Genomic DNA, 12124 nt, shown 5'->3' on the forward strand with positions numbered 1-12124 from the left:
ACATCATTTTGCCAATTTCATCCCTTCCTTTCCATCCCTTTCCTTTTACTTTCCCAAGCAATTAATTTTGCAGTACCAATGAGCCTCTCTAAATACCTCAAGAGTGTCATGACATTCCCTAATGGTTTTAAAGGACCTGCACATTTCCTTTCCATCAATGTCTCTGAGTTGATATCCTTGTACTTCCACAGATGGTGTTTGATGCTGTCCCTTGGCACTATCTTGTGGCATTTTCCCTTTTTTTCCCTATATACAACTGTGCAACTGAGAGCATTGCTTGTGTCTATGCTTTATTTATGTTATCTTATTGTGGAGGACATAGATAAGTTGATAATCTGTACAACCAGTACCCATACTTCCATTATCACTGCTTTATTTCAATTTTCAAATTAAAGAATTAAATTAATAACTAATTTGAATAATCGAGTAAATTAAATTATTAATTTAATTTATTTATTTAATTGTTTAATCATTTAAATAAATTAATAAATGATGGATTAAATAAAGGAGTTAAATGCTTAAAATGAAATTAAGATCTCTGACTATTCTCTAAATCTCATCACTTATACTGTTTCCCAAAGGCAACCTTTATCAAGGGTTCATTTAATATTATTCCATTCCAGTTTCTATATTTTTCAACTGTAAATGCATTTTTCTAAACTACATGTTTTGGTACAAAAAGGTAGCTGCTTAAACAATTTGGCATTGGGTAATTATAACCTTGCAATTTTCTGTTTTCCAATCATGATTATGTTTTTAAGATCTATCTGCTTTAGTGATGCCTAGGTGGCTCAATAGGCAAGCGCCTGCCTTCCGCTTAGGGCATGATCCCTGGAGTCCCCGGATCAAGTCCCATATCAGGCTCCCTGCATGGAACCTACTTCTTTCTTTGCCTGTGTCTCTGCCTCTTTCTATGTGTGTCTCTCATGAATAAATAAATAGAATTTATGAAAAAAATTCTATCTGCTTTAAGATGTTAAGAGTTGCATGTAACATTCTATTGTGTGATTATATTCACGCTTCATTTTGTCATTTCCCTATTAATTACATCCATGTTGTTTCCGATTTACTATTACCTCAAATGCTGTATGCTGTAGTGAAGGCACACTTGATCATGTCTCCTAATGAACATGTGATTCTCTGGTATATATGGAAAAAAATACATATGTATAATGAATAGGTAAAAGGATGTGTGGATTTCAGTTTTACAAGATATCACCAAATATCTTTCAAAATAGGTTATATCCATTTTAAGTCTTAAGAGTACTCTGAGAATATCCAATTATCAAAATCTTTCCCAATATAGGATATAGATAGACTTTTAGAAATGATATCTCAGTGCTATAATTTTAATTTGCATTATCCTTATTATTTCCTATTAGGAAAAGAAAACATTTCCTTTACTTGACATATTGTGAGTAAGGTAGCATCCTGCTTTATATTAGTCTGTAAAATAACTTGATTTATTCTTGCGTTAATGGCATTCTTACCTTATTCAGCCTTTTTAAGAACTATCCATTCTAGGGACAGCTGGATAGCTCAGCAGTTGAGTGTCTGCCTTTGGCTCAGTGAGTGATCCCAGATCCAGGGATTGAGTTCTGCATTGGGCTCCCTACGAAGATCTTGTTTCTCCCTCTGCCTGTGTCTCTGCCTCTCTCTTTGTGTCTTTCATGACTAAATAAATATAATCTGTTTTGAAAAAAAGAACTATCCCTTCTCAATTTTAAATATATCTAGACTATATTGTATAATGATTTTCTGATTTTTCTAAACTCTACTTCTAGAGCTTATTTATTTATTTATTTTAGATTTTATTTATTTATTCATGAGAGACACAGAGAGAGAGAGAGAGAGAGAGAGGCAGAGACACAGGCAGAGGGAGAAGCAGGCTCCATGCAGGGAGCCCGACGTGGGACTCGATCCCGGGTCTCCATGTTCAGGCCCTGGGCCAAAGGTGGCCGCCAAACCGCTGAGCCACCTGGGCTGCCCAGAATATTATAGATTTACAAGATAATACAGTAAAAAATCCTCCAGGATCCCTGACTTTTAATACTAAGGCAGCATGCTCTTAATTCTCTCTCTTGGGATGAGTGAAAACTTAGATCTATCTTGCAAAATCTGGCTGTGTCTCTACTTTTCTGAGTCTCCAGCCAAGTTCTTCATACATTTCAGAAGCCTCACAGGCTCTTCCAAATAGTGAGGATGCTTTTCTCCATTCGTAACTATGTCTTACAGTGTCCACTCTAATTTTCCAATCACCAGTAGCTGAAGCCTGCTCCTCCATGGACCATCTGCTTCTCACAAAGTGGAGATCAGAAGCAAGATCCATTGGCTTATTTCCTTCCGAAATCCATTCAAGAGAAGCAGAAGCAAGCACATCATTATTACTTCAACGGCTGTATCATATTAACACAAAGCACTAAGATATTCTTGTCATCATGTTCTAATGACTAGAATAAATTATTATTTTTGCTTTTATTTTTTTTTGTCATAGGATTTGCTAATCCTAAACAGTCTGGTTGTCTTTTTCTCTCTCTCTTTTTAAAAAAATGCAGTCCTCAGGGCACCTGGGTGGCTCAGTTGGTTAAGCACCTGCCTTTGGCTCGGGTCATGATCCTGGGGTTCTAGGATTGAACTACACAGCAGCCTCCCTGCTCAGCGGGGAGCCTGCTCTCCCTCTCCCTCTACCTGCTGATCCCCCTGCTTGTGTTCTCTCTCTCTCTCTCTCAGATAAATAAAACCTTTTTTAAAAAAAAATACAGTCCTCAATAAATGCAAACCAAATATTAGAAACTATTCTAAATGCTAGGGAGCATCCAAATGTTTGTTCTGAAAGTACTCCAGTTTATAAAATATATTGCAAGCTAATCTATCAAAATGTCAGTGATTTTAACTCTTAAGACCTAAAAATTTGGTAAAAAAGATCTTTCTCAAAAGTACTGTTCTCTGACAGCAGAAAATAGACAAAATGTGGGAGAAACCAAAATTAGAGTGTAACAGTAGAGGATGTGGGACACCATTTAGAGGCATGGTGCTTTATAATATCTATGCTTTTCCTAGTGTGTTTCTTCTTTAATGAGACATTGTGGTAACCAGGGTCCCAAGTCTAGCAAAGGTTAAACTGTTTATCTTCATTATCACAAGTGCCGGAGAACTTAATAAGTCTCAAGACACATGCCGAATGGTTTCTGTCCTATATAATCGAGTGTGCTATACTTCCAACCAAGATAAAAACCTCAGGATATATTTTTAAGGCATTTCTATGAATGTTTACTATATTCTCAGAGGGTTGACTAAGCTCAGTACTATTTTCTGAAAATGTAACATCCTTTCTGATAAGCTCTCAGTTCGTCCAAACCAAAAAAGGAGAATTCATTTTATTTAAAATTGAGCAATGGATTATGCAATCATGTTTTACAAGCTGAAAACAATTCCATTACTTTTATCTTACTAATAATCATGAGCTGTCTCCTTTGAATAGTAAAAATGATGAGACCAAGGTATGATCAGTTAACAGTACAATTTGAGGGTGTTTTCCCTTCAGTGATGATGAATTCATGGAGATCCTTTCCTCAGCATATGCCTGTTTCTGTGTACAGCTCTACATGTGTTAAATTGCTGATTCTTATAATGTTGTAATCTGAGACCCAGACTGAAGTTAAATGAGATTCAGCCCAGAACTCCTTCATAGGAGATCTCACAGACAGATGTTTGCCATGTGCTAAAACCCAGTTAGGAATTATTATTCCTAAATATTTTTCTCAGCTAAGTAAAGCAGCAGGGTGGACTGATACTATCAGTGAGTATTTAGATTTTGAGATGATTGTTGTGACTGAGTGTCCCAGGCTAAATCAAATTAATCCAAGTTGTTGCTGATATATGCTGTATCATAAATAGTAGGGGCATCTGCTTTGTTATCCATTCATCCATCCATTTATCCATCCACTCACCTACTCACTGGTGCATTCATTCATTAATAGAGCACATATTTATTGAGTCTTTATTTTGGTGGCAACCATATGTCAGGCACTAGTCTAAGTACTCGGGCTATAATGCTACATAAACCATATAATGGTGCATAAACATACTGATCTATATCAGTTAGGAAGTCAAGCTAATGATATCAAAGGCCCCTTCTATCTCTATTATTTTGACTTCTGCTGAGTCATTCATTCCACTATTAAAAATGAAAATGCCTTATAAACATTCACAAACCCAAATGCCTACAAAGGCATTATGGACTGATTCGTGTCCCCCAAAATTTGTATGTTGAAGCCCTAATCCCCAAGGTGACTTTATTTGGAGATGGGGTCTTGCCTTCCTGGAACTTACTGATTTGTGGGTGAGACAGACTAGTGTATGTAAATAAGCAGTTATAATAAATGTTGACATGTAGAGAGATAAAGGTAGGCAAAGGATGCTTTGAGAGCCCCTGGAGAGGTGGTATACTCAGATGCAAGGGGAGATCAAGCAACATTCTGGAGAAGGTTGCATCAGAGCTGAGAAGTGAAGGAAGGGGAGATATAAGGATACAAGAGAAAAAGCAAATATAAAGGTTAGGATATGTGCAAAAGTGATGCATTTTAAAGACCTGAAAAAGGTTTGGAAAAGCTTGGCCATGTTGTGAAAACTAGAGAATCACAAGAGAGAAGGCTCGATAAAACTATGGGAGTGGGGAAGGGTGTGACATCATCTCCCAGATGCCTTGGGGTGTGGTTGGCTGGAAGTACTGATCAGAGAGTGTGGGTGATTAAAACTGGCTCTGATTTTGTTTTTGTGGTCACATTATTTTCAATTCATTGTAAGAATGTATTTAATTTATGTGATTTTTAAAAAATCGTTTAAAGTAGTTTCCAAGGATACCTAAAATACAACTGCATGAATTTAGGTAGAGTGCAAGGAGACAGACAAAAGAAAACCACAATTGGGATACAATGAATACTCCTACAAAGGCATGTTATACTGATCTATAAGCTACATCTGAATAGCACAAACAGTAGGAGGCCGGAATTTTTTTATTCTTATGATGTGACGGGCAGTATTTTCAATGCTTTGCACCTGTTCTGTCATTTCATCCTTGCTACTTAAAGTGTGGTCCATAGACCAGCTGCCTCAGCATCACCTGGAGCTTGTGGGAAATGCAGAATTTCTGGCCTCATCCCAGATCAGCTGAGTCAGAATCTACAGTTTAACAAGGCTCCATGTGATTCCTGAGCACAGGAAAGATTGCCAAGAACTAGACTAAGAGGCACTCAGTGTTATTACATTTTCACGTGAAAGATCAGAAAACAAGGTTCTGAGAGAAAAAGCAATTTCCCCAAACCCAAACACTTAGCAAATACAGGGGAAATTTTTGAATTTTTATCTTTCTGACTCTTGACACTGTGATGTCTCAGTGGCATAGCCTCTCCACACATTTGTTCCTAAGCTCAACGTTGATCAGTCAAATAGGAAATCTGGGCATTTTTACAAAATATGTTGTCACAAAGATAATATCAGGCCAATTGCTCAGAAGAACAGCTGGGCAGCTGTCACTGATGTTATCAGAAAAGAATGCTTCCCAGGAACGTACATAAACAAGATTTTGTGTGATGTGATGAATGATAACCCAAACAAAATTCTCCCATAAATGCCATCTGATAAATCAAAATGATGTGTTTCAGTGGAAAATAAGTAGTAGTGAGTAATTAGCATTATTTGATTATCTCATAAGGCAAAAACAGAAGTTGAACAGACAGGGACGATGACCTCAGATCTACATCAGTTAGGAAGTCAAGCTAATGATATCAAAGGCCCCTTATACCTCTATTATTTTGACTTCTGCTGGTCATTCATTCCACTATTAAAAATTAAAATGCTTATAAACATTCACAAACCCAAATGCTTACAAAGGCACTATGGGCTGATTTGTGTCCCCCAAAATTTATATGTTGTTACCCCCAAGGTAACTGTATTTAAGATAGGGTTTTTTAAAGAGGTCACTTAGATTATATAAGGTTATAAGTATGGGGCCCTAATCCAATAGAACTGGTTCTTTAAAAGAGGAAGAGACAACAAGGAGGCATGCACACACAGGAAAGGCCCTGAGGACATGACCAGGAGGTGTCTGTCTACAAACAAAGGACAGAGGCCTCAAGAAAAACCAAACCAGCCAACACCTTGATCTTGGACTTTGAGACCTGTCGCTATGAGACAGTAAATTTCTGTTAAGTCTCCTGGTCTGTGGTATTTTATTACATCAGCCCTTGCGGACTAATGCAAGGAGGTAGGCAGATAATTTAAGTAAGGGAGGCAGCAGGGATTAAATGTAAATGCATGCATATGGCCACTGGTCATAGAACTATAGAATCCATATTACCCAACTCCGTAACCTTAATTTAAAGAAAGAAAAAAGGGGATACCTGGGTCGCTCAGTGGTTGAGCATCTGCCTTTGGCTCAAGCCCTGATCCCAGAGTGTGGGGATCAAATCTTGTATTGGGCTCCCTTCGAGGAGCCTGCTTCTCCCTCTGCTTGTGTTTCTGCCTCTCTCTGTGTCTCTTATGACTAAATAAATAAATCTTTAAAAAGAAAGAAAGAAAAGAAAGAAAGAAAGAAAGAAAGAAAGAAAGAAAGAAAGAAAAAAGAACAGTCGTGTAAAGTCTATTCTTTTTAAGAATATTTTTATTTATTTAAAAAGGCATAGGGGGATCCCTGGGTGGCGCAGTGGTTTGGCGCTTGCCTTTGGCCCAGGGCGCGATCCTGGAGACCCGGGATCGAATCCCACATCGGGCTCCCGGTGCATGGAGCCTGCTTCTCCCTCTGCCTGTGTCTCTGCCTCTCTCTCTCTCTCTCTGTGACTATCATAAATAAATAAATAAATAAAAATTCTTTAAAAAAAAAAAGGCATAGGGGTGCCTGACTGGCTCACTCAGTTAAGCTTCTGCCTTTGGCTCAGGTCATAATCCCAGGGTCTTGGGATGGAGCCCCAAGTCTGACTCACTGCTCATCAGGGAGTCTGATTCTTCCTCTCCCTCTGCCCCTCTCCCCAACATGTGCCCTTCTGTGCTGCCTCTCTCAAATAAATAAACAAACCTTTTCTAAAAAGTCATAAAATATTGTGTGGTCTATGCAAAACACATCTAGAGGTTGTAACCTCTTTGCCCAGACTGTTAACAATATTGTATAGTAGAAGCAGTGAAAGATTATTTGGCCATTGATACATCTCGCTTTTATATCATATCATCCAAATAACACAAGTATAAGCATTTTTTCTCAAACTTCATAGATGCTATACTTAAAAGAAAGGCTGCCCTAAAATATGCAAGATAGAACTGTCAGACCTTGACACCACATGTATATTGAAGGAGGCCAGAATAGCTATTGCTAAAAATGCATTTCATTGACTATTCCATCTGCAAATGTTGTGCCATGATGACAATCAATCAGGATAAATCACACAGCTACTCAACTAATTCATCCATAAAGAAAACTGGTAATTAGAATGTTGAAGTCAGCAAGGCTGAATTCAGATGCCCATAACATCTGCATTTGTGGGAGATGAGGCCTTAATGGTAATCCATCAGAAATTTTAAGAACAGCCATATCAGTATTATCCACAACCGTCATATGAATAGCATCTGCCATGATTTTCAAGGTCGTGTGAGTAGTTAAAAATGCAATTCTTGTGCATGTATGAATTGTAGGGACTTTCTGGAAGAAGTTCTAAATAATTTCCCTGTTGCTAATTGCAGTTCTGAAAACTCCAAATTTGAAATGCCAACTTCTTTGTTGGAAAACAGTTTCATATTGGTGCGGGTCAGTAAGATTTCCCAACTTGAATCTATCACTTGATGACATTTTATTCACCTAGAATTCTTATCACTTTTGTTGTTTGGTTGCAGGACTCATTCCATGTTTCCTCTCTAGTAAAATTCTTTACCTTTCATCACAAACACTGTTCTCATCACCTCTTTCCTGGATTTTTGCAGTAACTACCATCCTAAGGTTTCCCAGCCTTGCCTTACTCTACAACATGTCATTAATCTTTCTCTCTAAGGAAAAAGTTTATCACAGATTTTGGATTGACGTCCCAAAAATATAGCCTGGTATTCGTGATTCTTTAAGCTCTCGCCCCAATCTGCCACTCCAATATTATCTCTTACTAGGCTCCTTTTCTGTTTCATATGGCACTGCTCAAAGGAACTTGTTGTTCATGGAAACACAGGTTTACCAGTACGAGTGTCCATACTGTCACCCGTTAATTCTGGAAAAAAACAAAAACAAAACAAACAAACAAACAAAAAAAAAAACCAGATACATTACTATCTAATGGTGTATGTAGAATTGGTGGTATATGTAGAATTATAAATTTTAAGGTTTTTTTTCTTGCTTCAAATATTTCTACAGATATATTCTCTTTTCCTTTTGGTATTTAGGTATTGTGTATGTTATACTTTTTTTTTTCTTTTAAGGTAACCTCTGCACCTAACATGGGACTTTAACTCACAACCACAGGATCAAGAGTCACATGATCTACCCACTGAGCCAGCCCTGTGTATATTACACCTTTTGATATCACCTTACAGTTCTTAGATGTTCTGGGGTTTTTTATTCTTTTCTCTTCCTTTTCATTTTATTTTGGGACATTTCCACTGATCTATCATCAGGATCTCTGATTCTTTCCTTGACCGTGTTCAATCTAATAAGGACTCTGCAAAGGCATTTTTCATTTCTTTTATAGTGTTTTTTATTTCTAGCCTTTTGTTCCTTAGAGTTTCCATCACTCTGTTTATACTACCCATCTGTTCCTACATGGTATCTACTTGTTCCATTACAGCCCTTAACCCATTAGTCACACTTATTTTACATCCCCTTTTTGATAATTCCAATACCTAAGACATATCTCAGTTCTTGTTCTGATGATTATTCTGTTTCTTTAGATTTTTTGATTCTCTTTTGTCATGCCTTGTGATATTTTATAGAAAGCCAAATTTATAATATTTTATAGAAAGTCAAACATGTTTTATTGCATAGTAGGAAACTGAGGTTAAGTAGTTCTGTCATGTGAGAATTTTGGGGAATCTCCCTAACAGTAAGGCTATATTTAATGTTTGCTATAGCTGCACTGTGTCAGAGGCTTCAAATTCATCTAATGATCTCATTTTAGTCTCCCCCTCTTGATGTGGGGCTACCCTAAGTACTTCTTTTCAAAGAAAGGCTTTGTTTTGCAGCTCTTTTAGCTATAGTCCACTATCATTATGTTGGGACCTTTTTCCTGTGATGTGAAGGTGTAGGGAAAAGAGAATATAATATAAGCCTCCAATTAAATCTCAGTGTCTGAATGGGCCAATATCCTGGGACCATGACCTTCTTGGTATAGCTTTTCCCCCACTGCCCCGTATCTCCCTCCCTGGCTATAGCACTCCCAATCAATTTCCTTGAACCCTGAATATGTTTGCTCCTCCTAGGTGAGACAGGAAGGCTAAAGGGAACTTGAGTGGGAGAAATGCCCTGCCTACTTACTGAAATAAACTTCTAGCAAATTATTTTCCTCTGGAGAGCCCAGCCTTTCTTACAGATAAAGCTCTGGTTTCTTTCCAGATTATTCTTCCCTTCCTCCTGCCTGAGCCGTGAGGGAGTTTTTCCAGATCTTCAGTGTGACAAACAGGTCAAGTGTGAGGGACCCCGGTATAGCACCCTCCACCCCCACCATCTAGTATTTTGTCAGAATTAGCATCTAAGCGTTCCTACCAGTATAGGGCTCCAGCAGCTTCTGCTCCAGGTAAGCAGATCCCCAATGTTCCTGTCTGGGTGCACCTAAGGAGTCCCAGAAAAGTCAGTAGTGTTGAACTTGTTTAACATTTCCTTGTTGTAAGACAAATGTGATGTCTAAGCTCTCTACATTTCAGCTACAATGGAGCTGAAACCAGAAGCCTAAGCTTTCTTTTTTTTTTTTAATTTTTTTATTTTATTTTATTATTTATTTATGATAGTCATACAGAGAGAGAGAGAGAGGCAGAGACACAGGCAGAGGGAGAAGCAGGCTCCATGCACCGGGAGCCTGACATGGGATTCGACCCCGGGTCTCCAGGATCGCGCCCTGGGCCAAAGGCAGGCGCCAAACCGCTGCGCCACCCAGGGATCCCCAAGCCTAAGCTTTCTTAAAAGTTAGGGGGTTTTGTTTTTCTTTTTAATGTTTAGAAGCTACAAAAGAATTGAAATGCATGCGAAGAATGCCTTGGGTAGTATGAAGGCAGCCTCCAGTCTTTTCAAGTCTACTGAGGGCCCAAAGGATAAAATGACTTCATCAGGCAATCATATCCTCACATAAAATGTGTGCTCCATTGATGCTTGCTGTTGCTAATAGGGACAGAATTGAGACTTGAACCCGAAGGTTACAGTGCTGTTTCTGTTAATACAACATAATGCACATGTATTCTTTGAGCTGATAATCTAGGTGGAGGTACTCCATTTGTTATCCATTGTGAGTTTTGACAATTTCCTAGTCTACTATCAATTCTTTAAGAATAGCAGGGTCCTTATTCAAATACATATTTTGTATTTGGATAAGGAGAGAGAAATTTTACTAACTGGCACACAGAAAGCTTAGCACTTAAAACTGTATATTTTAATATCCAAACAAGCCTAGGAGAATGAAATTTCGTAATCCCCCTTTGTAATCCTACATCTCCTTATGAGGTGAGAGGTGAGTCTCAGATTGGATGGGCGATATGGTCAAGAGTTGAATGAGCAGCAGAGTCAATGGAAGCCAGCTCTGTCTGATTCTGGAGATCATAGCAGCTCTTGCAAGGCATGACTCTCACAGTTTTGTCTTGTCTTTTCTCTGTATTTCTTTCTGTACTCCCATTACCACCCTCTCCCGAGCCAGTGTAGAGCTACAGGTAGCTAATCAGTTTCCTGTTAGCATTTTAACCATAAGTTACCATACACTTGGTTATTTAAACAATACAGATTTTTACCTTACAGTTTTGGAGGTCAGAGTCCAAAGTGAGTCTCACTGGGTCAAAATCCATGATATGTGTATAGTTGCCTGCCTTCTTGGAGGCTCTAAGGAAGATTCTTTTTTTTTTCCTTCTTTTCTCTCTTTCTGTATTTCTTCCTTCCTTCCTTTTTTCTTCTTCCAGTTTCTAAAGCCTGTTTGTAGTCTCCATCGCATGGTCCCTTTGCTATATCTTCAAAGCTGGTGAAATTAAACTGAATACTTCTCACACTGCCATCTCTTTGGTTCTCTCCTCTCTCTACTTTTAAAGACCCCAGCTGATTTACCCCCCTAATACTATTTTGCCCTATAACCTAACATATTCGGTTTTTGACAGTTAGGACATGGACATCTTTGGATGTCCATTATTCTGCCTACCGTAGACAGATAGATTGAAAGATAGTAGATGATAGATGATAGATAGATAGATAGATAGATAGATAGATAGATAGATAGATAGATAGATATTCCTCCTTTAGCACATAACTGGGTGATTAGATGTACAAGTTGGAAGACGGAAACATTTATTAGAGATAAAGATAGCATAGAACAATTGATTGATTAGGTTCAAGTTGTGACCGTTAGAATAAAAAGAAATCACTGATCTAAAAAATCTGGATACATTCAAGAAAGTTACCTTTCTTGATGCCCAGCTAGCTATTGTGCTAACTGGGAATGTTATCAGAGACAGGGATTTTTTAAAATATATTTTTAAGTCTTTATTTATTCATGAGAGATACAGAGAGAGAGAGGCAGAGACATAGGTAGAGGGAGAAGCAGACTCCCTGCACTCAACAACTGAGCCACCCAGGTATCTCAAGGATTTTTTTTTAAGATTTTATTTATTTATTTATTTATTTATTTATTTATTTGAGAGAGAGAGCATGAGGGGCGGGGGGGTGGGGTGGGGAGGAATAAGCCGATTCCCCACTGAGCAAGGAGCCCAACATGGGACTCCATCCCAGGACCCAGGGACCACCACCCAAGTTGAAGGCAGATGTTTAACTGACTAAGCCACCCAGATGCCCCAAGACAAGGATTTTTGATGATGATCTTCTTGTAAGCACTTCCAGAGAGACTTTTCTACATTTGAGAGAGAAAATGCATGCATTTTAAGAATTTGGGTTTTTGAGGAAGAAAGAAGG

Source organism: Vulpes lagopus, chromosome 7 (genome assembly GCF_018345385.1).
Source record: "Vulpes lagopus strain Blue_001 chromosome 7, ASM1834538v1, whole genome shotgun sequence".
Lineage (NCBI taxonomy): Eukaryota > Metazoa > Chordata > Mammalia > Carnivora > Canidae > Vulpes > Vulpes lagopus.